At 43.1% G+C, this 27,135-nt stretch overlaps 2 long non-coding RNA genes across 10 annotated transcripts in view; both read right to left on the reverse strand.

The window, feature by feature from the left end:
* The window catches only part of LOC123329981, a 203,552-nt gene extending 193,587 nt beyond the window's left edge, over positions 1-9,965 (reverse strand). For 4 of the 9 annotated variants that reach the window (XR_006545635.2, XR_006545639.2, XR_006545633.2 and 1 more), the window contains exons 1-3: positions 9,206-9,353; positions 8,028-8,399; positions 6,808-6,891 (exon numbers count right to left, since the gene is read on the reverse strand). This is a non-coding gene — a long non-coding RNA (uncharacterized LOC123329981). The other 5 variants (XR_006545641.2, XR_006545637.2, XR_006545636.2 and 2 more) reach the window with 5 other exon arrangements.
* A 3,476-nt stretch (positions 9,966-13,441) lies between these two features.
* The window catches only part of LOC123329983, a 45,296-nt gene continuing 31,602 nt past the window's right edge, over positions 13,442-27,135 (reverse strand). The window contains exons 2-3 of the long non-coding RNA XR_006545643.2: positions 17,588-17,668; positions 13,442-14,821 (exon numbers count right to left, since the gene is read on the reverse strand). This is a non-coding gene — a long non-coding RNA (uncharacterized LOC123329983). The remainder of the gene's footprint in view (positions 14,822-17,587; positions 17,669-27,135) is intronic.

The following is a 27,135-nucleotide window of genomic DNA, read 5'->3' on the forward strand; positions in this document are numbered from 1 at the left end:
CTCTCTTTGCCACCTGACCTTTCGAAGAAGATCAGAAAGTAAATTTTTCATCCTACAAAACTACTATATTCCATACACATGAAATAAATCGCAAAGAACACAGTCGAACAGAAATTCAATTAATGTTTTTGCCATTTTCAACCCTGTATGAGGCTGAAAACAACTGTTTCAAGCAAAGGGGGTGGAAAAAAGGAATCCAAAAATGTATTGATATTGCTTGTTTATAAAAACAGATTTTCTACTCCGCTTTTGGTCCTTCCATTGGCAAATATCCACAGCCTAAACCCTCGAATCTGTGAATATGTTGTCTTAAATGGCAAAGGGACTCTGCAGATGCAATTAAGTCAAGGAACTTGAGTTGGGAAGATTATCCTGGATTATCTGGTGGATTCAATGCAATCACAAGGGTCCCTCCAAGAAGGAAGCAGGGGAGTTGTTCAAAGAAGGACCTGCCATGCTGGAAGCAGAGGGAGGAGTGACGTGACTGTTGGCTTTGAAGATGGAAGGGGGCCCCTGTCCAAGGCATCCGAGTGGCCTCCAGGAACTCTGGAGGCCTGTTGTCACTTGCATCCTGCCCCGTGAGACCCATTTTGGACTTCAGCCCTATAGCATACAAAATCTGTGATGCGTTAAGCTGCTAAACTAGCAGACATTTGTTTCGGCAGCAACAAGAATAGTCTCCAAGTCCTTTCTGAAAGGAGTGATGACAGCCAGTCTCTATGTCTCAAAAATGGACAACATGGCGGTGGCCAAACATTCAAAGTCGGTGATATTCCTGGGCGTAATTACAATCCCACACATACCATACAGCCTTGGGCGCCAACCACCAACACAAAAGCAAATTACCATTGAGCATTTTTGTCAAAGTTATTAAGGATTCATCACAGAGGACACTGGGAAGATGAAATCTACTCACGGAAACTGACCTGGAAGCCATGTGGGTTATTTTATCATTTCCTCTGATCCTCGTGATTAACAAAGAGTGGGCAACTAACACAGAAATGGCGGGTGTCTGTTTTATTGGAGTACAGTTGGTTTACGGTGTATAGCGAAGTGAATCAGTTATACGTATATATGTATCCACTCTTTTTTACATTCTTTTCCCATATAGGTCATTACAGAGTATTGAGAAGAGTTCCCTGTGCTGTACAGCAGGTCCTTATTAGTAGTAATTACCTGTTTTATATATAGTAGTGTGTGTATGTCAGTCCCAATCTCCCAATTTATCTTTCCACATGGCCTACTCTTTTATTTTTTTTTCCTTTTTTTTTTAAGTTGTATTACTGTTTATTTATTTATTTTTAATTTTATTTTATTTTTAAACTTGACATAATTGTATTAGTTTTGCCAAATATCAAAATGAATCCGCCACAGGTATACATGTTTTCCCCATCCTGAACCCTCCTCCCTCCTCCCTCCCCATTCCATCCCTCTGGGTCGTTCCAGTGCACCAGCCCCAAAATTTTATTGGAGTATAGTCATTTACAATGTTGTGTTAGTTTTAGGTGTACAGCAAAATGATTCAGTTATACACACACATATATTCCACCAAAGGCCATTATAGGATATTAAACATAGTCCCCCCTCTATACAGTAGGTCCTTGTTAGTAGGTCCTATTTTATATATAGTAGCATATGTATGCGGAGAAGGCAATGGCACCCCACTCCAGTACTCTTGTCTGGAAAATCCCATGGACGGAGAAGCCTGGTGGGCTGCAGTCCATGGGGTCACGTAGAGTCAGACACAACTGAGCAACTTCGCTTTCACTTTTCACTTTCATGCACTGGAGAAGGAAATGGCAACCCACTCCAGTGTTCTTGCCTGGAGAATCCCAAGGACGGGGGAGCCTGGTGGGCTGCCCTCTATGGGGTCGCACAGAGTCAGACACGACTGAAGCAACTTAGCAGCAGCAGCATATGTCTGTTCATCTCAAAACTCTATTCCCCCCCCCACCCCGCTTTCCTCTTTGGTAACCATAAGTTTGTTTTTCTAAAACTGTGAGTCTGTAGAAACAGGTTTTCTTAAGTGAGCCAGAGAGCCCCACTAAAATGGACTTCCTGACCTGCATCTCTACCAGATGAACCAGAACTCATTTTGTTGCTAAAAACAGAAGGGATACGTGCCTCCCAGTCATGGAAGACCATGGAAGGGATGAGTGCAAGGGGAAGGCTTCCTGGAGCCCCAGCTCCCCATCACAGAGGGAAGATGATGGCCACGCCCTCACCAAGAGGGAAACCCGGGGTCTGACTTAGCTTCGTAAATGCTGCCTTTGAACTAGACTCTAAACATGGACTCCTTCTACGGTAGCTCAGGAAGAAAATGCTGGGATGCAATGCCCCAGTGAAGGGCTCTCGGATACTTTTCTCTTCTATAATCAAGACCCTGGACATTCCACCGTTGTGCAAATACTTACTCTGATACCTGAATGCGGGAAATACTCTTTATGTGTTTTTTTTTATAAGACTATTTTGGTCTTTCCCAAGCCCCACTGAAATATTGAACCCCTAGAAGCTTTCGCTTTCAGTGACGTTTCACATCCCAAAGAGTCTGGGTTTTGTTTTTCTATCCAATTCTGTCTTCTTGGTTTTTAAATTAACGGTGTCTTGAGAGCTGGCCAGGAGTAAGAAGGGGGTTTGGAAGGGAGAGAAAGTGGAAAATGAAGAGGCAACGAGGGACTCACTCGAGCAATCAGACAAACAAATCATCTGTCTTCCGGCTCGGGTGGCGAGGGAGGGAGAGCATCCTGCCCGAAGCCCAGAGCGGGCGGGTGCAGCAGACCCTCTCCAGCTCTGAGGGAGAGTGAGAAGAAAAACCCTCCCTTCTCTCCAAGCAGTAAGGACAAAAGAGAAGGCCACGTCCGGCTCATTAGGAATAATAGAAATTGCTGACAATCATCTCTAATGCATTGCCCGTTTTCTGACAATGGGCTCAGCAATTAGTTTGTCAATTTTTAACCAAATGCAAAAATAATAATTATCCTCTGAGGGAACTTCTGCCCGGCCCTTCCACCTTTCACCTGAGGCCCCGGAGGCTCCAAGCACCCTGCATTGGTCTTCTGGCATCTGCCACACCCACTTCTGACCAAGGAACTCATCCACCTCTTTCCCAAGGTCTCTCTGGAAATCCAGTGAAAAGCAGAAAAAGACTTAGAGAAAACAAGTTTATGATTACCAAAGGGGAAAGGAAGAGGGACAAATTAAGAGTTTGAGATTAACAGATACACACTACTATATACAAAACAGATAAACAACAAGGACCTGTTGCATAGCACAAGGAACTATATTCAGTGTCTTGTAATAATCTATAATGGAAAGTAATCTAAAAAATAATATATATATACACATACATACACACACACACACACACATATATATATATAAGAGGCTTCCATGGTGGCCCAGATGGTAAAGAATCTGCCTGCAATGCAGGAGACTGGGTTCTTCAAACCCTGGGTTGGAAAGATCCCCTAGAGAAGGGAATGGCTACCCACTCCAGTTTTCTTGCCTGGAGAATTCCATGAATGGGCTACAGTCCATATGGGATCACAAAGAGTCAGACACAACTGAGGGACTAACAACATATATAATTGATTCAATTTGCTGTACACCTGAAACTAACACAATATTGCAAATTACGCTTCAATTTTTAAGAAAGGAAATCCAGTGGAAAATCATGGTCTTTCACCCCTTCCTACTCTGGGTCCCCTGCTGCTGCTGCTAAGTCACTAAACCTTCTAGAAATACATTTTGCCTCCCTTTTGAACCATTCGTCATCCTTGGTTTTAGCTGAGGCTAAACCAGAAACTGGCCTTTTTAAAATATCTGACCTCTGACCACCTCATATTAAATTACTTTCATGATTAAAAATCTGCAGCTGCCAAGAAAATCTCTCCATCTTGCTTTGCAGTCTTCTATCATAAGAAGAAAGTGCAGCCCTGTCTAGCCCTGGTGGGGAGCTGACAAGCCCAGAGAAGACCTCCAAGGGCACTGGCTGGCCGAGCCTGGAAAGGACAGGATGAGGAGAAGTAGCCAGAGGCGGAGGGGGAGACATCCAAATATCCACCTGAAGCAAACAGCCCGGTGTTTCAGGTCCTGAACTGGCGACGAGGACCCACACGAAAGGCCTGACTGATTCCAGCCGTGACATTTCTAGCAGATACCTCCATGCCTTGGTGTTCCTCTTTCTCTCCCAAGATACAATAACAACAAACCTGTGACCACCTCTCCTCCGAGCTCTTGAGCGAAAACACTCTGTGAATCCAAAGTCCAGCAACCGTGTCACTAATATCGCCACCACGCCAGATGCATTCTTCCCAGGGTCGGGATGTTTGATGGACATCCTTGCCACCGTGTCCTACTGGTGGACGGCAGGCTGAGGGACTACAGAGAGTGTGCCGGCCAAGGACACAGGGTGAACCAGCAAACTCCAGAGCAGATTCTTCCTCCTCCTCCTGAAGTTATATGTGAACCTACCTTTTTCCAAAGAAAAATGGCATAATGGGAAAGCAGGACAGGCCACTGCTGCAACAATCCCTCGTGTTAACAACAAACGTGCTTTTCTCCCACGGCCCTTCCCCAAGTCTCCCGTCCTCTTGCAAGTGTCCCTCAGAAAAAATCAACTAAGAGCTTGCTTCACCCTGTGCCAGGAGCTCTGGTGACATTCCCACATTCTCAGGAACCTTCGCTGACACTATTCTGTTTGCATCCTTCAGGGTTCATAATATCATTTTAATTATATGCTTGTTCACTTATTTGTCATTCTCACAAAAGCAGAAGCCAGATATGATTATACCCATCTTACAGGAGATGGGTATATATATATATATATATATATATATATATATATATATGTTCTGAGTCACTTTGCTGTACACCTGAACCTAACACAGCATTGTAAACAAACTATATTTCAATTTTAAAGAATAAATTAAAATTTTTAAAAATAAAATGAAGGTAACCTTGAAAATAAGACTCACCCCTGGTGGCTCAGATGGTAAAGCGTCTGCCTGCAATGTGGGAGACCCGGGTTTGATTCCTGGGTCGGGAAGATCCCCTGGAGAAGGAAGTGGCACCCCACTCCAGTACTCTTGCCTGGAAAATCCCATGGACGGAGGAGCCTGATAGGCTACAGTCCATGGGGTTGCAAAGAGTCGGGCATGACTGAGCGACTTCACTTTCACCGTAAAAATAAGTAAAAATAAATAAATAAAAGAAGCTCAAGGTCCACCTCCTCCTTGAAGCTTTGCCCGTTAATTTCTCCACAATTGCTGACCTTTTCAGTAGACTCTCATCTTTACTTACATAATAGCTTACATGTGGGCTATTTGTCTACCTGAGTTATATAATGATTAGAAAAGAAAGGAAACTAGAGGGAGGGAGGTCAGGAAGTGAAAATGGAGGTAAATGGATTTCAGAACAGAAGGAGGTATTTGTGCAATGCAGCCTTGAGAGACAGAAAGGATGCTGAGGAGAGAGGCCAGCTGGGGTCCAGAGAGCGCCTTCTCCCCATTGGGAGGAAGTAGCTGGGACACATAGACACACATTCACACGCGGGGGGCTCATTCTGCCTGGTTCTGCTGTATCCCTGCACAGAGTTGCCATGCATGAACACACAGTGATGCAGGCCTGGGTACTGGGCAGGGAGAGGGGAGAAGTCCCTGGCTTAAGGAGAGATTCCTCCCCAAACTGCACCAAACCACGGCTCCACCTGACCAAGGCTCCCCACACTCTCCCTATTGGAAACACCGCAATCCGTCAGAGCTTCCAGTCTATCTACAAACAGCCTGGGATGGGGATGGAGGGGCGAGGGGAGGCTCAGGCAACACACTACAAAGTTGGAGGGCAGAAACCCCGTCCATTCTCACGCACACCTGAAATGTCGAGAGTAGGGTTGTGCTTCATACTGCCTATGCTGTGTGTTTTCCTATCAACCCCTGCTGACTGCCGGACCATCTGCACTTTAGCAGAGGACTTCTAATATGTTCAGACACAAGAAAATGAGTTCTTCGCCCTCCCGGGCTCCTGCATCTCAAGACAGCACAATTACTTCTTCAGATTGCTCTACTCCACCCCATTTAAGGTGCTTGGCTCTCTCAAGGGTGAGCAGAGAAGGTAGGACTTAAGATGCAAAGTGGAAAACCGCTCTCTGACTATTGCACACAGTATTATAGTGTGGCAAGACTCTAGGAGCAGCTGCACACGCAACTGAGCCCAATCACAGCACACAGCAAACCCAGAATCATTTAGGGGTAGAACCCCCCCATTGCCGCCTTCAGAGATGGGCCCATCCATTTGGCCCACATTATGCAGGACAAAGGAGAGAGATGTAAAGAATCGCCTGTTTACCAGTTCTTTATTCCATTACAGTTGGGAACAGAAGCTGACACTGACAAGGCCCCTCCTTGAGGGATTATATATTACAGCAGAGAAATACCTTAAAGACAAAATCCCCGAGATCATCGCACCTCCATTGACCTGTCTGAAGGCTGCTGCAATTAGAGACCATGGTCACGGATGTGCCATGCAGCTCCGAGCACCTGCATTTACTCTGATCCTGCAGAAATGACCCAGGATGGATTTGGTGGGCACAGACTTCATCTAAGTTTGAATTCTGTGGGTCTGATTCTGATTTCTGGGAGTTTGGCAACTTTGCTTTTGTTAACAAGATCTTTCTCAGCTTCTGCAGCGTTTACAATATAAGATCTCTAATTTGGGCTTAAAACGCTCACAAAAATTAACTGCATTACTTTAAAAAATGCAATTGGGGAGAAACGGAGATGGAAAGAACATCACATACCACAGACTCACCATGTTTGCACGCTTCCCACCATCAGCAACTGACAATCATAGACGCCACCACTCCAGCTCTTTGGTCAGACCTGATTCTACGACCTGGGGACATATTAAGAGCTCCATTTTACTGCTTTTCATCATAAGAGATGTTGGAAATCTATTTGGGATGGGACAGGAGCATCGAGGCTTGATTTGTTATATTACTTAAAAAACATCCAAGACCCCAGAAGCAAAGCTTCTAGAGCACCGTAAAACTGGCTGTGATACGAATGATTGCCATGGTACCTTTTTTCCTATAATAATAGTAGCTTTCACGTGCCGGGCATCACTCTAACCATTTTCCTTTCCCCAACAACCTAGGAGGAGGTTGAACCACAAAGCAGGAAAGGAAGCTTCCCAAGCCACACAGTTGCTCAAGGGCAGACTCCAAATTCAAGGCCAATTTAGCTGGCCCTTACCCCCCCTCCCCCCACCCACCACTCTGATACAATGTCTGCTCTAAACTGCTCCCTTGCTGTTGTTTACTCTTTAAGTCATGTCAGATTCTTTTGACCTCACATTTTGCAACCTCACAGACTATAGCCCAGGAGGCTCCTCTTTCCATGGGATTTCCCAGGCAAGAATACTGGAGTGGTTTGCCACTTCCTTCTCAAGGGGCTCTTCCCCACCCAGGGATGGAACCTGTGTCTCCTGCATTGGCAGGCAGATTCTTTACCACTGAACTGCTAGGGAAGCCCAAACTGCTTCTTACACCAACCCTTCCCAAAATTAGAGATCCATTAGATTATGACGGCCAAATCCCCTGCACATAAACAATACTTAAAATGCCTTCCAGTCATGAGTTTAGTAAAAGCCAGCCAGGTGAATTTCAAGCCTACAAGGCAAAGGATGGATCAGTCCAAACAGAATCAAGAAACACGGGTATGGATGTTTAAAGGAGAAAGCTAGCTTATTCAGAGCACAGCCAACCATGCAGGGCACTGCCTCCAGGGAGTAGTCAGCCGGCTGTCTCCAAAGAGTCTAATTTCTTTGCTGCACAGAGTGGACCCAAGTCTATCGCAGAGGCAGTCAAGAAAGAGCAATATGTATAAAACCAGAATCCCAAAGTATTAAATTCCAACAAAAATTGATCCACCACGTGAAACACAATGCAACAGAATCCACCCCAGTCTCCCCGTAGACTGACCCACAGGAAGTCAGCTGGTAACCAGCAGGGGGCTGGTGAACTGGAATACCTGTCCTTAGACGCGGGTTTCGTGGCCTCCCTGCAAGATGGCTTATCACCGAATCTAGCTCCGCAGTAGAGACAGCAGTGTGAATCAGGCCTTTCTTCGAGTGGCTGAGGCTTCCTCTTCCATGGACAAGATTTTGAGGTGGGGAGATTTCTGAGCACCTCTGTGCTCTCCACTCATGACTGAACGATCCTCCTCCTTGAGGGGAAATTCTGCCAGGTTATAACCAAATCCTTGCTTTCCTGGGAATCGGTCTGTCTCTATTAAGTGATGTTCACATATCTGTACAGTGTTCTCACAAGGTGCTCAGTTGGGCTCTGGGGGAAGCCAACTTTCAGGGAGAAGGTCTATTAAGGGTCGCCCCTGGATCACCACCTGTATAAGGGAAATGGGGGAGGAGGCAGGAGTGGGTGGAGGGGGACACTGGGCGACAACATGACCCCAGGAAGTGCTCAGCCAATCCCTCAGGGAGCCCTGGAGCTGGGATGACTTCAGCGGTGTCTCAGGTTAGGGTGAGGTGGTCTGGCTGTGGACCCTGGAAGTGGGCAAGGTGGCCCTCCACAGCCTAGTGTGGTCTACTGTTAGTTGCTCGGTCGTGTCCCACTCTTTGCGACCCCAGGGACTGTAGCCCACCAGGCTCCTCTGTCCATGGGATTCTCCAGGCAAGAATGCTGGAGTGAGTAGCCATTTCTTTATCCAGGGGATTTTCCCGACCCAGGCATTGAACCTGGGTCTCCTGCATTGCAGGCAGATTCTTCACCATCTGAGCCACCCAGGAAGCCCCTAGAAATCCCCAGAGGAAGCTGAAAGCTGAGACCTCTGTCCGTGGTACCTGGCAGTTTGGGAAATGAGTCTGTCATTCCTGGAGGGGCACATGGGCAACACACCACAGCATCCCCCACAAAGGAGAACCCTAAATTCCTAGAGAAAGCCTCCCTCATTCGCCACCAAACTGAAAACCAGAGAGGGAGTAAAGAGGCGGTGGGGGCAGGAAGGGCTACCTGGGGTTTTGAGCCCGCCCAGCCTGAAAGCCTAGAAAGGACAGGAATGCCTCCCTCCGGCCAGGGCTGCCCTGCAGCTTCCAGCAAATTCCAGACCTCCCGTCCCTTCCTGCCTCCGACTCCACCCTCCAGCCACTCTGACCTTCTGTCCATCACCCCCAGGGCCAGGCTTTCTCTCACCTCAGGATCTTCGCGCACACACCCTACTGCTCCCTCCACCTGGAACACTGCGGTGCCCTCTCCCCGCACCTGAATCCCATTTCCCCTCAGGCATCAGCTTAGATCCAAACCCCTCCCCAGAGAGATGCAGTCCACCTGCTGGATGATCTCACCGCTCCCTTCACGTTTCCATCCCAGGTAGTTCTTCTATTTATTTCTGGACCATCCCACTTTCTGTTACCCCCCTCAGTTTCCTAAAGGAAGGGACCATGTCTGTCTTACTCACCATGGTTTTCCTAATGCTTAGCACAGAGCCTGGGAACTAACAGGCACATCATTCACTCACTGAGTGAGTGAATGAATGAACGAAGGCATAAATGAATGAATTCCAGCAATCGGGTCAGCACTGGCAGAGTGAGAAGAGTCCCAAAATAGACCACCAACTCTGAGATGGCTCTAAAAATGATCCCACTCCTGAGACAACCCTCCCAAACCCCAGTTCAGGGCCCCAGCAGAACGCTCCAGCAGCTGCAGGCTCCTTTGCCAGAGACCTGGATACATCACCTGTGTTCACTGATCTTTTTTCATCCCCACTACACTGCATTAATAACATCCATGAGAGTAGAAGCCATTTCCATTTTATCCATTTTATCCTCAGTACTAGTCCAGGGCCCAGCATATGATGGGTCCTCAAGAAATATTGCTTGAATAAATAAAAAAGAGAGAAGTGTATTTATTGAGGAGAATTCAGGGAAATATTTTCAAATTGACACTGGCATTAAAGTGAACTGCGATGGTGTTGAGCTTCCAATAGAGCTATAAATAAATGAGCAGGGGCTTGGCGGGGCTGGGGGGGGGTCTTCTCTGAGGAATGGGGAAGCCCTGGGCACCCACAGAGAGCACCCTCCTTCCATGTGAAGCCTTATGAAGCACTTGACACAGCTGGTATATTCCAGCAATGGTTGAAATCACAGCCATGCTACACCACAGACTCACTGAGCACCCAAAAAGATGCTGAGCATTTTATGCAGACAGCATTATCTCTTTAAATGTATATAAAATCACAGTGATGCAGGAATTGCATGCCTGCTCCGTCACTCAGTCATGTCCAACTCTTTGTGACCCTGTGGACTGTAGCCCACCAGGCTCCTCTGTCCATTGGATTCCCGAGGCAAGTATAGCATAGTGGGTTGCCATTTCCTTCTCCAGGGTATCTTCCCAACCCAGGGATTGAGCCCAAGTCTCCTGCATTGGCAGGTGGATTCTTTACCACTGAGCCACCTGGGAAGCCCCAATGCAGGAATTCCCCTTTCTTCAGATGATGAAATCAAGGCTTAAAGAGATCATCACCTGCCCCATGTATCAAGCTAGTTAGAGGGAGAGCAAGAACTGAAAACCATGCGTGCCTGCCTCCAAAGTGCATGCTTATCTCCAGTGTCTCGTAGGCTCCCCCTTCCATAGGACACAGTTTCTCCAATGCAGTGAAGGGAGTGGGGTTTAAATGTGAACACAGAATAATACTGGGGTTATTTTAATAAAGCTTTTTAATATCTTGACACCATCCCAATTTTCACCATATCACACCCACAAGGAAGGCAGAGCGGAGCTCATTACAACATCTAGAGGACTTAGTAAAACATCCACTTGGAAATCCTGACGGTGGTCTGTCGCCAGAGCCAGTGACTTCTCTCTCCGTATCTAGTCAGCCAAGTCCCACAGGCAATGTGCAAAACCTTTGCAAAGCTTACATGGAGCCTAAAGATTTTTCTGCATGTACCCACAGCAAGCTACTCACATTGAAAGTGTGTGTTTAAAATGCATTTCCGGCCAATTTGTGAGGCAAGAGAGATGGGGAGGCTTTAGGTTTGCCTCTGTGACACCATCGCAACAATGAGCCGGGTCAGGGCTCCGTCTTCATTTTGCCATGTCATACCTCAAGGGAACGGCAGGTTGGTATCAGAGGTCTAAAAATTAATGTATTAAAACATTTTTCTTAGTTTTTTAAATTTATGTTTCCATGGTAACAGAGCCATCAACCAACACATGTGTCCTTTTCTCCTACAAATAAATAATGTTTTCCCCAAGGAAGAAAATGATAATAACACATTTATACACTTTGATAAGAAACCTATCTTGGGAGCTTCCAAGAAAAGTCTTCCTTTCTTTTCCATATCTCCTTCCTTAAAGACTTGTCCATGAACTAAAGTTTCTGCATCAAGGAAAAAATAAAAGTCTAAAAAAGCTTTTGGTGTCATGAAAACATGAGTTACAAATCCAGGAGAAAGATTTCAGCTGGCCTTTTTCTTAAATCAAAGAAAATCCTAAGATTATTTTTCTTCCCCCTCAATTTCCCAGTGTCTGAGACATCCTGAGACAAATCTACTGCTTGGGTCAATTCTGGAAACCTAATAAGCCTCACTGGCCTCTGGCCAGACATTATCAATAACCCCATGACCATTAACTCATCCTGGAACCCCCTTCCTGCCTCCTCCCTGCAGGCACCCGAGTGTTACTTCCACTGTTCCTTCTTCAATTCCCCTCTGGAAACGAGGCAGCTCATCCTCCAGTGCTCCTGGGAGCCACAGAGCAGCCATAAAATCTCCCTGTACTTTCCCCGGGCATCCATGGAGAGGAAAAGGCCCTCTCCTCCTTAGGTCAAACCTCAGCATCTTTGAAACAGTGAGAGTCAATTTATTCAGGACTAAATGTAATGATCTGCCCAACAATGTAGTGCAAGAGTATGATGTCATATAAAAGCATGAGGAATCAAATTTTTTTTTTTGGCCAGAAGAATTGACAAGAACTTGATTCACAGTCATAGGACATGGGATATAGGATGTCAGAAGGGATGAAGAACCAGTGAGAGGAGTGTTGGATGGTGGTTTTAGCCCAGTCACCTGGCTGGAAGCCTGTCCCAGTTCTATGGCCATACAACTGTGCTTCAGTTTCCAAGATCTGCCATGGTATTGAGCATCTTAAAGGTCATGCTGTATTACACACCAACAGGGAACTTCCACTGTGGCAAGATCCTCAAGACAACCCAGCGCCAGCCCAAGCAGGATGGAGGGCTGGGGGGTCACCAATGTCTGGTCACCTGCCTGCAAGACCCTCACCTTGCAGGGGTGACCACCTGGCCCAGAAATTGCAGGGGTGCCGGAAATGGGTTCAGGGGCAGACCCCAGCTGGTCCCAAATGGATATCAGTTCACTGGGCCCAGCATTCTCAGGGACCTGAGGGGTGACCTTGCCAGCCTTGTCTAGCCCCATGAAGCCTATCCCACTGACCGCAGTTCTGGACCCCAGGCTTCCACAGGCAGGATTGGGCTGGGGGGGCATCAGGCATGTGTCCATTTCTGCCATATGTTCAACCAGGGTGGAGTCAATTTCTTTGACCATCCTTTCCATGCATTCCATCCTGGACTGAGTCGAATGAGTGACAGCTCTGAAGAGAACTCTCACTCCTTGATTTCTTACAGACCAATGCCAAAAAAACAGACAACCCAATCAAACACTGGACAGAAGATCTCAAAGGACGTTTCTCCAAAAAAGACATACAGATGCCAAAGGACACATGGAAAGATGCTCAACATTGCTAATTATTAGAGGAATGCAAACCAGAATTACAATGAGGTATCACCTCACACTGGTCAGAATAGCCATCATCAAAAAGTCCACAAATAATAAATGCTGGAGAGGGTGTGGAGAAAAGAGAATCCTCCTACAGTGTTAAGTGAAAAGTGAGTGAAGTCGCTCAGTCATGTCCGACTCTTTGCGACCCTATGGACTGTAGACTACCAGGCTCCTCCCTCCATGGGATTCTCCAGGCAAGAGTACTGGAGTGGGTTGCCATTTCCTTCTCCACCTAAAGTGTTAGTGGGAATGCAAATTGATAGACTGTGGAGAACAGTATGAAGGTTCCTTAAGAAACAAAAAAACAGAGCTACCATATTATCCAACAATCCTATTCCTGGGCATATATCTGGATAAAAACATAATTAAAAAAGAGGAATGCACCCCAATATTCATAGCAACACTATTTACAATAGCCAGGACATAGGAGCAACCTAAATGTCCATCAATATTTGTTGTTGTGCTTCAGTCGCTAAGTTGTGTCTGACTCTTTGCAACCCCATGGACTGCAGCATGCCATCAACATAGGAATGGATAAAGACAATGTGGTACATACATACAAGGGAATATTACTCAGTTGTAACAAAGAATGAAATAATGCCATCTGCAGCAATGGGAATGTGCCTAGAGGTTGTCATACTAAGTGAAGTAAGCCAGAGACAAATACCACACGTTATCGCTTGTATGTGGCATCTAGAACAATGATACAAATGAAATTATTTATGAAACAGAAATAGACTCAGACACAGAAAACAAACTTATGGTTACCAAAAGGAATGGAAGCACGTAAATTAGGAGTTCAGGGTTAACAGATACACACCACTACATATAAAGTATATAAGCAACAGGAACCTATTGTACAGCACAGGGAACTATACACAATGTCGTGTAACAACCTACAATGGAAGAGAATGTAAAAAAGAGAATATATATACATATAAACAAGTCACTTTGCTGTATACCTAAAACACAACATTGTAAAGCGACTATATTTCAATATTTTTTTTAATGTGTTAAAAAGTGCTGACAGATTTCTCCTACAAAGTAACATGTTTATGTACCTATACTCTCTCTTATCTTCTGTGTTTTTTTTTCTAATGTCTTTTATTAAAAACGAAAGAGAAAATAAGAAGAAAAGCTAACCACGTAAGGCAGAACCAGGCTCCCAAAATAGAGAAAACGTCATCCTTGGATCTTCACGAGCCAATTGTGACTGGCATCTCTCACCATGCACTTCCTCCTTGCGGACTATAGGGAGAAGTTTAGGTGGGAGGTCCTTCGGCAGGTTCCCCTGAGCTGTTCTAAATTTGTTCAAGCCACAAACTTATTGGCTTGACACAATACAAATGTATTGTCTTACAGTTCAGGAGATCAGAAGTGGGAAACAGTGTTAGAGGGTTCACACCAAGTTGTTGGTTGAGCTGTGTTCCTTCTAGAAGCTCAAAGGGAGAATGTGTCCTTGCCCTTTCCAGCTTCCAGAGGCATCCGCAAGCCTTGGCCTGTGGCCCCCGGCCAGCAACCGCATCACTCTGATCTCTGCTTCTTGGCTTCTGACTCTCCTGTCTTCCTCTTTGACTTAAAAAAGATCCTTGTGATTGCACTGGGCCCTCTAAGATTATCCAGGATAAACTTTCCCATCTGAGGATCCTTAATTTGATGACATCTGCAAAGTCCCCTTCGCCATGTAAAATATCATGTTCACTGGTTCTGGGGATTAGACATGGATGGGGGCAGGAGGCGGCAGTACTCCTCTGTCTACCACAGTCTTCTGGGAATTTGGGGATGGTCCATCAGCGTGGAGAGTGGGTGCCTGCCAGAGGACACTCTCATTATCAAAGTCTCCAAGCCATCTTTGTTGTCTCTGCTCATTCTGCTTGCTACTTATTTCCACTTCTGCATTTCCCAGTTAACGATTCTCTCCTGTTTCATCTCTCCCTGTCTTTGGAGTAACATAGTTCAGGATAAGACAACGCTCATTCCAAAGCGAGACAAGAGTGCTGCAACTGGCCTGCATAAAAGAAAAATAATCTCAGAGTGCAAGTTTACTAACTTTGTGCAAAATATCTTGGGAAACTCAGACAGCCAAATAGTGTCAATCAGCATTCCTGGCACATTTGCTCATTAAATGCTATGCGAGTCGAGCAGGTCTTTATCGTTGTTGAAATAGCAAATCTGCGCATTTTGTGTGATTCAAAATATTTGTAATAGAATTGCTACTCAATATACAAGCATGGCATCAGTCTTCACATTCCAATTCTCTCTTGATGGTGAAGGAAAGCATGGCAGCTGCAGTATAGCTCTGGGGAGTTTTGCCCATGATAATAGAGTATTTTGGAGAGTAAGGACAAAGGAGGGGGGAAGGCAATTGTAAAACTGAGAGACAGGATATGGGGCTCTATTTACTAAGGGAAAAACAGTTGGAAATACACTGCAGTTGTTAGAGAAAATAAGAAAGTTTCTTGAAAATTAAATTCAGGGAAGATAATATTGAAAACAAGAGGAAATGAAAATTCTGATTTAAAAGTAAAGATACTTTTAAGAAAAAGTGAAGTGATGATAAACATTTTTTCAGATACCTTCTGTTTATTTCTTTTGTAAATGTACAAAATTTACAGTTTTTCATTTTTCTATTATAGAGTTCATCATTTTTATTGATCGTATGCACTCTTGGTGTATTAGGGTTATTACCATTTTCTTCCGAAATATGAATTGCAAGTATTTTCTATTTGTCAGTCCTATTTGTGGTAGGGACATTTTTCTATGCAGATGTTTTAAATTTATAATCATTCAAACTACCAGTTTTTTCCCTCATGCATTGTAAACTGATTATTAAGCTCAGAAAGGCCTTCTGGACAGATTATTAAAATTTCACCTACTAGTAATCAAAAGTGCAAATAAAAATGAGGTTTAATTTTTTACCTATCAGATTCAGTCCTTTGTTTCCTCAAAAATATGTCCGTCAAGTGTCCATTATGTGATAAGCATTGCACTAAGAGCTGGGGATCCAGATATAAAGAAAACATTAAAAGAAAGTTCTATCCCTGTGACATGTACATTCCATTGGGTCCAGATAAACAGTAAGATGAATACATAAGCTGCATAATATACTAGAGAAATGCAATGAAATAAAACAAAGCTGGAAAAGGAGATGAAGGCTACTAAGGGTGGGACAGGTGGCATTTTAATATGATCATCAGAGAAGGTCTCCCTAGTGAGCCAGGGTAGTGATCCAGGCAGAACTCTGAACTGGAGTGAAATCCTGAGGCAGGAGCTGCTTGATCTGCAAGCAACGAGGCCAATGTGGCCAGAGTGGGAGAAAACAAGGGTAAGAGTGGACACACGTGGCGGGGGCGAATCTCACCCAGGCCCTGTGGGACAATGCAAGGATTCAGGCTTTTACTCAGAACGAGATGGGATGGCGTTGGAGGGTCTTGACTAGGGGGTGATGTTTTCTCATAACTTCTCAGAATCACTCCAACTTCCACACAAATACTAGAGTCTCCTGGAGGTAAGACAACCTGCCGGGGCTATTGCACAAATCCAGATGAGAGATGATAGTGATACCATGTGATAGCAAGGACCTGAATGTCTGAGCAATGAGGCAAAGGAGGCATCAAAGTTTTGGGCAATGGAAAGGATGAAGTAACTTAACTGTGATGGGAAAGCTGCAAATGAAGCAGGCTTAGATATGAATGTGTGTGTGTTTGTGTGTATGTGTGTATTAGTTGCTCACTTGTGTCCAACTCTGTGACCCTATGGACTGTAGCCCACCAGGCTCCTCTGCCCATGGAATTTTCCAGGCAAGAATACTGGAGTGGGTTGCCATTCTCTTCTCCAGGGGATCTTCCCAACTCAGGGATTGAACCCAGGTCTCCCACATTTGCAGGCAGATTCTTTACCATCTGAGCCAATATTAATAGTAAGAATCTAAGTGGGATGTCAAACAGTCAGCTGTATCTATGAAGTACATTCCCATGGTCTCTTCCATCTCTGAACTGGAGATAGAACCACCAGCATAGAGTGGAATTTAAAGCCATGAGGCTGAGTGAGATTACCAAAAGATGGGCAAAGATTAAGAATATTGACAATACCAAATATTGACAGATTCCTAAGAAAACACACATTCTTATATGCCCTCCATCTAAATCAAGATAAACCATTCTGGAAAGCAGTTAGCAACATGTATCAAAATTTAAACATGCATATCTTTTTAATTGAAGTATAGTTGGTTTACAATGTAGTGTTGGTTTCTGCTGAACAGCAAAGTGATTCAGTTATATATCTATTGTTTAGTCAATAAGTCATGTCAGACTCTTTTGCAACCCATGGACTCCCACTTTTGCAATCCCATGGAGCTCCCATGGAGCTCACCAGGTTCCTCTATCCATGGGATCTTCCAGGCAAGAATACTAGAATGGATTGCTATTTCCTTCTCCAGGGAATCTCCTTGACCCAGGGATCAAACCCACATCTCCAGCACTGGCAGGCAGATTCTCTACCACTGAGCCACCTTGGAAATCCTCAGTTCTGTGTGTGTGTGTGTGTGTGTGTGTATACATACATATATATATATATATAGTTTTATCTATTTATATATATATACATATATATAGTTTTATGTACTTATATATATGAAAATATATATACATTCTTTTTTAGATTATTTTCCATTATAGGTTATTACAAGGTATTAAATACAGTTCCCTGTACCATAAAGTAGGAACTTGTTGTTTGTCAATTTTATATATACCAGTTTACATCTAAATATGCATACCTTTGACCCAGCAATTCCAGTTCTAGGAGTTCATTTTAAGGAAGAAACCAAACAGGTGAGTAAAAGTAAGGATGCTCCAACCTAAATATCCAAACAAAAGGGAATTCATTATTTTGGCACTCACATGATTAATACTCTACAGAGAAACATAAAATATAAAGATTTGTATTTATACACATGAGCTATCATACCCATAATTACTAAATATAGACTACTTTAGCAAATTTAGTATAATACAGATATGCATGAGAAGGTTCTTTATAGTTTAGGCTACACCCTAGGAGGAGAAAGTTGTTCTAATCAGGAATACACACCCTGATGTCAGCTAGCATCTTATCAGAAAGGCCACACTCCAGAGGCGATTACTAAAAGCCCTTCCGTAATCCATGTCTCTAATGAACAAGAAATAGTTCTGCTAATTAGCATACTGAATTTCAGAAATGGATTTTCATAGGGGAAATTAATGGGTTGTCAATGAGCGTAATGGATATTAGAAATGGGCAATCACTGGTGAAATTTGTAGAATTCAGATTTGTGAATTGGCTAAAATGTTTTAGAGACACCTCCTCTCTTCACACAGAGTAAAAAGTAACTAGAGTGGCCTGAGGCTACATTTTCAGGGATGTTCCCTGAGTCTTGATTCTTAAATACTCCTGCATCCAGCTACCAGTTTAAAGACTTCAAGGTGCCTACTGATGAAATTAAGGGTGAGAGAAGGTTGTCTCGAGAATTCAATGGGGTGTCGAGTGAACTCTTTATGGAAGTATTGGTTGGAGTCCCTCAGAGGAGAAATTACAGGACTTCAGTGAATTTATAGGTTAGATGTATTATGCGTTTTTTTTTTTTTCCTGCTTGCTAACAATTGCTTATTTGCAGAAGATTTTCATATTTGGTAGAATTAGCTCTAAGATACACTTTTGTAGATAATATGAGATCCAGATCATGAGATGAAGCTAATGCTCAACCCTCTCACTTTTCAGATGGTCACTCTTTTTCACCCAGAAAAATCCAAGGGTTGTGCATGGTTCACACAAACAGATGCCAGGGTCACAATTCAGAAAGGGATATCACACAGACACACACCATCTGCCCCAAGACTACAGAACTGGGATCCCTGGGACAGAAAAGAAAAGGGCTGATTCTTGGGTTATATTATTATAATCAGGTAAAAATATAAAGCTCAAATTGTCTTTGAAAATAGGAAGTCAAAACAGAATGTGCAAAGACAAAGAGAAGGGTGAGAAAACAGCCAGGGAATTCCATCAACTTAGTTCAGTTCAGTTCAATCATTCAGTCATGTCCGACTCTTTGTGACCCCATGGTCAGCACCATGCCAGGCTTCCCTGTCCATCATCAACTCCCGGAGATTACTCAAACTCATGTCCATTGAGTCGGTGATGCCGACTCAACCATCTCATCCTCTGTTGTCCCCTTCTGCTCCTGCCCTTAATCTTTCCCAGCATCAGGGTCTTTTTCAAAGAGTCAGTTCTTCGCATCAGGTGGCCAAAGTATTGGAGCTTCAGCTTCAGCATCAGTCCTTCCAATGAATATTCAGGACTGATTCCCTTTAGGATTGACTGGTTTGATCTCCTTGAAGTCCAAGGGACTCTCAAGAGTCTTCTCCAGCATCACAGTTCAAAATCATCAATTCTTTGGCGCTCAGCTTTCTTTATGGTCCAACTCTCACATCCATACATGACTATTAGAAAAACCACAGTTTTAACTAGATGGACCTTTGCTGGCAAAGTAATGTCTCTGCTTTTTAATATGCTGTCTAGACTGGTCATAACTTTTCTTCCAAGGAGCAAGCGTCTTTGAATTTCATAGCTGCAGTCACCATCTGCAGTGATTTGGGAGCCCAAGAAAACAAAGACTGTTACTGATTGCATTGTTTCCCCATCTGTTTGCCACAAAGTGATGGGACCAGATGCCATGATCTTTGTTTTCTGAACGTTGAGTTTTAAGCCAACTTCTTCTCTCTCTTCTTTCACTTTCATCAAGAGGCTCTTTAATTCTTCTTCACTTTCTGCCATAAGACTGGTGTCATCTTCATATCTGAGGTTATTGATATTTCTCCCGGCAATCTTGTTTCCAGCTTGTGTTTCATCCAGCCTGACATTTCACATGATGTACTCTGAATATAAGTTAAATAAGCAGGCTGACAATATACAGCCTTGACATACTCCTTTCCCAATTTGTAACCAGTCTGTTGTTCCACGTCCAGGTCTAACTGTTGCTTCATGACCTGCATACACATTTCCCAGGAGGCAGTAAGATGGTCTGGTATTCCCATCTCTTGAAGAATTTTCCACAGTTTGTTGTGATCCACACAGTCAAAGGCTTTGGTGTAGTCAATAAAGCAGAAGTAGATGTTTTTCTGGAATTCTCTTACTTTTTTGATAATCCAACAGATGTTGGCAGTTTGATCTCTGGTTCCTCTGCCTTTTCAAAATACAGCTTAAACTTCTGGAAGTTCACTGTTCACATACTGTTGAAGCCTGTCTTGGAGAATTTTGGGCATTACTTTGCTAGCATGGGAGATGAATGCAACTGTGTGGTAGTTTGAACGTTCTTTGGCACTGGAATGAAAACTGACCTTTTCCAGTCCTGTGGCTCCTGCTGAGTTTTCCAAATTTGCTGGCGTATTGAGTGTAGCACTTTAACAGCATCATCTTTTAGGGTCTGAAATAGCTCAATTGGAATTCCATCACCTCCACTAGCTTTGTTCATACTGATGCCTGCACTTGACTTCGCACTCCAGCCAGCTCTAGGTGAGCGATCACACCATGGTGCTTATCTGGGTCATGAAGATCTTTTTTTGTATAGTTCTTCTGTGTATTCTTGCCACCTCTTCTTAATATCTTCTGCTTTTGCTGCTGCTGCTGCTGCTGCTGCCACCATGTCACATCAGTCGTGTCCGACTCTGTGCGACCCCATAGACGGCAGCCCACCAGGCTCCTCCGTCCATGGGATTCTCCAGGCAAGAGTACTGGAGTGGGTTGCCATTGCCTTCTCCAGGTCCATATAATTTCTATCCTTTATTGTGCCCATCTTTGCATGAAATGTTCCCTTGTTATCTCTCATTTTCTTGAAGATATCTCTAGTCTTTCCCATTCTATTGTTTTTCTCTATTTCTTTGCATTGATCACTGAGGAAGGCTTTCTTATCTCTCCTTGCTATTCTTTGGAACTCTGCATTCAGATGAGTATATCTTTCCTTTTCTCCTTTGCCTTTAGCTTCTCTTCTTTTCTTAGTTATTTGAAAGGCCTCCTCAGACAACCATTTTGCTTTTTGCATTTCTTTTTCTTGGGGATGGTCTTGATCACTGCCTCCTGTACAATGTCAGGAACCTCCATCCATAGTTCTTCAGGCACTCTGTCTATCAGATCTAATCTCTTAAATAGCCAGCTGGAAATCGATATTTCACCCCATTCCTACTTCTGTTGCCCCCAAATTTTTTTCAGTAGTAGCATTTAGGTATCAAATTACCTAGAAACTTTCTTCTCCATTTTGCCCTGTCTCAGGATCAATCATTATGTCCTAAGTGACCAAATGCATTTAGATATTCATAAATTTGACATATTTACTCTAGCTTTCCTACTCTGTCTCTCCTCCCATGGGTGGTCAGCAGTATTGATGAGTTGCTTACCTATCATTAATTTTAAGTAGCAAGCATTATTCTTGGTTGTTCAAATTACTAACATTTTCCATCAATTCTATTTTCCTTCCTTCCTCTCTTCCTTCATTAAGTAATTCCTGATTTATTTCCCCTTTTATGCATCCTTCCCTTCCTCTCACTCTCTCTTCTTATTTCTAGTCTCTGGCAATCCCAGGCACCTAAAGAAAATAAAAGTAAGTTAAGAAGCAGCCTGGTGAGTACAGGCCCCCAAGAGAATTTCATGGTGTGGGCAATACACCCTCAACATTACAGAAAGGGCAAATTTTTATAAACCTACACTCAAACACTTGTCCTCGGTGAAACTGGAAAAATTATAATCAAATGATAAAAGTTTTCCAAAAGCTTTTCTCTGGCTTTCTAAAGGCAGGATAGAAACAGATATAGGTGAGAAGACAAAAATCACAAAACCAGAGAATGCAAGACTAAGAGCACTCTGATAAGAATCTCAAGAAACATTTCTTCTTCAAATGACATTTAAAAAAAAATACTATTTGATTTGAAACTCACCAATCTATGTCTGGATGAACATATGTTACCACACAATTATTCCCTTTTGAAGATCTCCACTGCCCAAAAACCAGCAGGAAAAGGGAATGTTCTGGCAGTGGGTGGGCCACAACCCATGAGCGGCCTGACCCCTTTAACCGCTTTAAGTGGCTGGCTGTTTCCTCTCTGTGGATCTTTTTTTCCCCTTCTCCTGCTGCTATGACTGTTGTTCCTGCTTTGCAAGGACATGTCATTTTCCTTATCACTCTCTCTCCCCCTTCTTAATTGGCCTGCAGTAAAAATACAAATTGCACTATTGTACTTTATCATGAGCCATTTGATGGGCCAAAAATGCCTCATAAGTACCGCCTAGAGGATATGAATCAGACCTGCTGACTCTTCCAAGCACTGACTTTTTATATCTTGACCCCCGGATGAGGCCAGGGGATGGCAATCATGCCCACTCCCCTGGGAACATTCAGTCAGCCACTGCCTCTCCATTAGCAAAGACAGCAAAAAGGTGTGGCCTCTGTCCGGCACAAGACGAGCCCACAGCTCAAATCTCTCCTGTCCATTAGGTTTAACGCCTGTTGTACTTTATGAACATGAAAAGCCTGTCTCAATTTTTCCTCCCTCTCTCTAGGTAATAGTGCATGGAATGAATGTCTGGATCCTAAAATGGCAGCTAAGCTTGGTAATCTTCTTTAAAGTCTCATAGCCTGGCAAAGACAACCTCCTTTCTTGGAAGCAAAATCCAGGAAAACTGTAGTCTCAAAAAGGCTGAAAAAAAAAAAAAAAAAAAAGTGAGGTTCTAGTTAGACAAGCATAAGAAGCTGTCTCCTGAGGTATTGTCTGCTTCGCTGTTCCCACCCTGTATGTACAATTGTATGTTTCACCAGGAAATGCTTATTGAAAATCTGCTTATGTTATATGATGATATAGGTTTATTGTAAGATTTCTCAAAGCTTGATTCTTTGTGTAAATCTCACCACAACCTTCTTGCATCAGATACCCTGGAATTCAAATCACTGTGCATACTCTGAAACATCAGAAAGAAGAAAGCAGGTTAAAAAAAAAAAGTTCAATGTGAATAAAAAGCAAAATGGTACAAAAAATAAACTGACTATGATCTAATAATCTCTGTCTTAACGTATTCATGCAGTAGCTAACTTACATGCCATAACTATGTTCCTCTAGGGCAGAAGCTATGTGCCAAAAACACATCTTTACTTATAACTATACCTAATAGGTATATGCCCATAACTCAGTATGGATTATGCTAGGACTTCAATGTCATATTTTTCCTATTTTAATGCATCATTTATAATTTTCTCTAAGGTTCTGTTTCCCCTACCTCAGGCCATTTCTTCAATATCTCTATTTCCTGTTTAAAAGTTTTCAAGAGTTCCGGTGTTTTGTAGCCATTATGATTTTTTTAAAGGCATTCAGCTCCAAAGGGAGATCTCAATGCATTCCACCAGTAATTATCAGAGGAACTCCCAACATAGTCCTGACTTTCTGATGTTATTGTGCTTTCTGCTTTTATGTCAGAAGCCAACACATCACTTCTTGATGCCTCACTCTTCTGCCTTCATGATTCTTCCAGGTCAGTCAATGTTAAGTTCAGCGAACTGGAGGTTTCATGCTCAATTCCTTTCTAAAAACAATCACCTCCTCTCAGGCAATGAGTCCACAGGGAACAAGTCTGGGAACAGAACCCAGGAAACACCAACATTCAAACTCACAAAGAGAATGAGCAGGAGCAATGAACAAGAGTGAAAGCAAAACAGGACAAAATGGCATCACAGAAGCCAAAGAAAGAATTAAGAGGAAGGGCGCCATTAGGGGGACACGCAGAGGGCCAGGAGAAGATTAAAGAGTAGGCTCTCACCAAAACCAAGGGAAATGCCACAGAAAACAGAGGGTGATGTTCAAGTCCATACATGAGGCAGTGTAGCTGGTAAACCACTTGCCAGGAAACACCATGACTATTATTTCCATTATAACCTAACACCTAGCACAGTGGTGCCAGATAGAGGATAGAGGCATAGATAAACTATATACAATGAGCATTAATTAGTTTCCAAGGATACACTCATATATTTTTCTGCCTGAAACACAAGAAAATATAATTTAAAATGTTAACTCAGCCGCTATGGAAAATAATATGGAGTTTCCTCAAAAAACTAAAACTACCATTGTTGTGGTTGTTCAGTTGCTAAGTCATGTCTGACTCTATCATATGACCCAGAAATTCTAGCTCTGGGTACATATCCAAAACCAAGGCAAAGACACTAATCTGAAAAGACACTTATACCCCGATGTTCACAGCAGCACTATTTACAAGAGCCAAGATATGGACGCAACCCAAGTATCCATCAACAGATGAATGGACAAACAAGATTATATATTCAATTATATATTCAATGTATAATTGAATATTACATGGCCATAAAACGGAGTGAAATTCTGCCATTTGCACAGTATGAATGCACCTAATATTATGCTTCGTGAAATAAGTCAGAGAAAGACAAATATTATGTGTTACCACTTATATGTAAAATCTAAAAAATAAAACAGATATATATAACTAAACAGAAACACCCAGAGATGTAGAAAACTAGAGGTTGCCCGTGGTGAGAGGGAAAGTGGGGAGGGACAAGATAGGGGTAGGAGATTAAGAGATACAAACTACTATGATTAAAACATAAGATAAAACATAAAGATAAGCAACAAGGATGTATTGTACAGCACAGAGAAAGATAGCCATTATTTTTTCATAACTGTAAATGGAATATAATCCATAGAAATATTGAATCATTATGCTGTACACCTGAAACTAATATAATATTATAAATCAACTATACTTCAATTTGAAAAACAGAAGAAAAAAAATTAACTCATACACAGAGTGATGCTGGTGTTGCGGTTTATTTGCTCAGTAGTCTCCGACTATGCGACCCCATCAGAGAAGGCAATGGCACCCCACTCCAGTACTCTTGCCTGGAAAATCCCATGGGCGGAGGAACCTGGTAGGCTGCAGTCCATGGTGTCACTAAGAGTCGGACACGACTGAGCGACTTCCCTTTCACTTTTCACTTTCATACATTGGAGAAGGAAATGGCAACCCACTCCAGTGTTCTTGCCTGGAGAATCCCAGGGACGGGGGAGCCTGGTGGGCTGCCGTCTATGGGGTCACACAGAGTCAGACACGACTGAAGTGACTTAGCATAGCATAGCATGTGTGACCCCATGGCAGACCACCAGGCTCCGTGGGATTCTCCAGGCAAGAATACTGGAGTGGGTTGTCATTCCCTTCTCCAGGGGATCTTCCTGACCCAGGGACGATCAAACCTGCGTCTCCTGGTTGGCAGGTGGATTCTCTACCAGTGGGCGACCTGGGAAGCCCTTCTCACTGATTAGTGCCTCCCACTACACACTCTCTCCTTCTTTATTGGTTATTCCTTTGTTGTTCAGTCACTCAATTATTTCTGATTCTTTGCAACCCCATGGACAGCAGCACGCCAAGGTTCCCTGTCCTTCTTCATCTCCTGGAGTTTGCTCAAACTCATGTCCACCAAGTTGGTGATGCCATTCAACCATCTCGTCCTCTGTTGTCCCCTTCTCCTCCTGCCTTCAATCTTTCCCTGCATCAGGGTCTTTTCCAATGAGTCGGCTCTTCACATCAGGTGACCAAAGTATTGGAGCTTCAGCTACAGCATCAGTCCTTCCAGTGAATATTCCAGACTGATTTCTTTTAGGATTGACTGGTTTGATCTCCTTGCAATTCAATGAACTCTCAAGAGTCTTCTCCAGCACCACAGTTTGAAGGCATTGATTCTTCGGCACTCGGCCTTTTTTATTGTCCAGCTCTCATATCCGTAAAGGAAAAACCATAGCTTTGACTATATGGACCTTTGTCGGCAAAGTGATTTTTCTGCTTTTTAATACACTCTGTAGATTTGTCATAGCTTTTATTCCAAGGAGTAAGCGTCTTTTAATTTCATGGCTGCAGTCACCATCTGCAGTGATTTTGGAGCCCAAAAAAGAAAGTCTGTCACTGTTTCCATTGTTTCCCCATCTATTTGCTTTGAGCTACCCTAATTTGAGAGTTTTTTCTGTTTCCTGTTAAGTATTGCTGGATTTGAGGGGCAAGGGGGAAGCCAGCTTGTTTGATATAAACTAATATTAAGTTAGTAAAATGAGGCCTACTGTTGTGCTTTGATTTTTTTTTTTTTAAGTTGAAGTTCATTATCTGCTGTGTTCATGGACCGGTCCAGTATCTTACACTCACCTACAATGTCTGAAAGACTGTAATTCTTGGTCTACACCAATTCAAACCTTGATTAGATTTTAGAATCTTACTTACTAGAATTAAAAATTAAAATTACTTACTAGAATTAAAAACAGCTAAAAGTCTAACATGACTTCAAGAATAATTTATCCAAATCATATGATTCTCCCAAAAATGCATGCCCTGTGGACACAGTACGTATTGTTTCCTCCACTTATTTTGAAGTGTTGATTATCATTGGCCCTCAAAGGGCTATTCTAATTTACCACTCATGAGAAGTTTCTGTTAATAACATGAACACATCAAAGAGAGCAGCTTCAGACAATGTTACCAGATCTTCATATATTCACAAAGAGGAATGACCAAACCAAGCAAAGCAGCAGCACTCAGCCAAATGTATTCAACCATTCTCAGAATTTCTTTTTAGTATATTTGATTTATAATGTGGTGTTAATTACTGCTGTACAGCAAAGTGATTCAATAATACATATATTATATTCTTTTTCTCATATCCTTTTCTATTATGGTTTATCATAGGATACTGAATATAGTTCTCTGTGCTGCACAGTAGGACCTTGTTAATGCATTCTAATATAAAAGCTTACATCTGCTAACCCCAAACTCCCAATCTATCTTCCCCAACCTCTCCCTCTTGGCAGCCACCAGTCTGTGCTCTGTGTCCATGATCTCAGAATATGTTCTAACTGCAAGAGCAGTGGCCTTCAAGGAAGTGACACCACCAGCTCACTTGACACATCTTTTTTATACTGTCTGTCGCCAAGGAATTTTTTCCTTGACCTGATTTTATAATCACTTTGCTTAGCAAGCCCCGTATTTGGAAGTATGAAGGTTTTGCTTCCACAGTAGCTCCTGAAAATAGAGCTGTTCCTCTTATTCAGATACAGCCAGTGTCTAATTCTTGCCTCTAAAGAGTCTAGGTTAATTGTCTCACTTTAAATTGTCTCATTTAATGTCCCACACTAGCAAATTCTACAGCCTAATTCTGTGTTACACTAGAGAAAATTCCCTTTGCCTGAAACCAGGCCTCTAAGTTAAACTAAATGAGGGAAGAAAACAGGTGTTAAGAAT

Source organism: Bubalus bubalis, chromosome 17, assembly GCF_019923935.1.
Source record: "Bubalus bubalis isolate 160015118507 breed Murrah chromosome 17, NDDB_SH_1, whole genome shotgun sequence".
In the NCBI taxonomy this organism is placed as follows: Eukaryota; Metazoa; Chordata; class Mammalia; order Artiodactyla; family Bovidae; genus Bubalus; species Bubalus bubalis.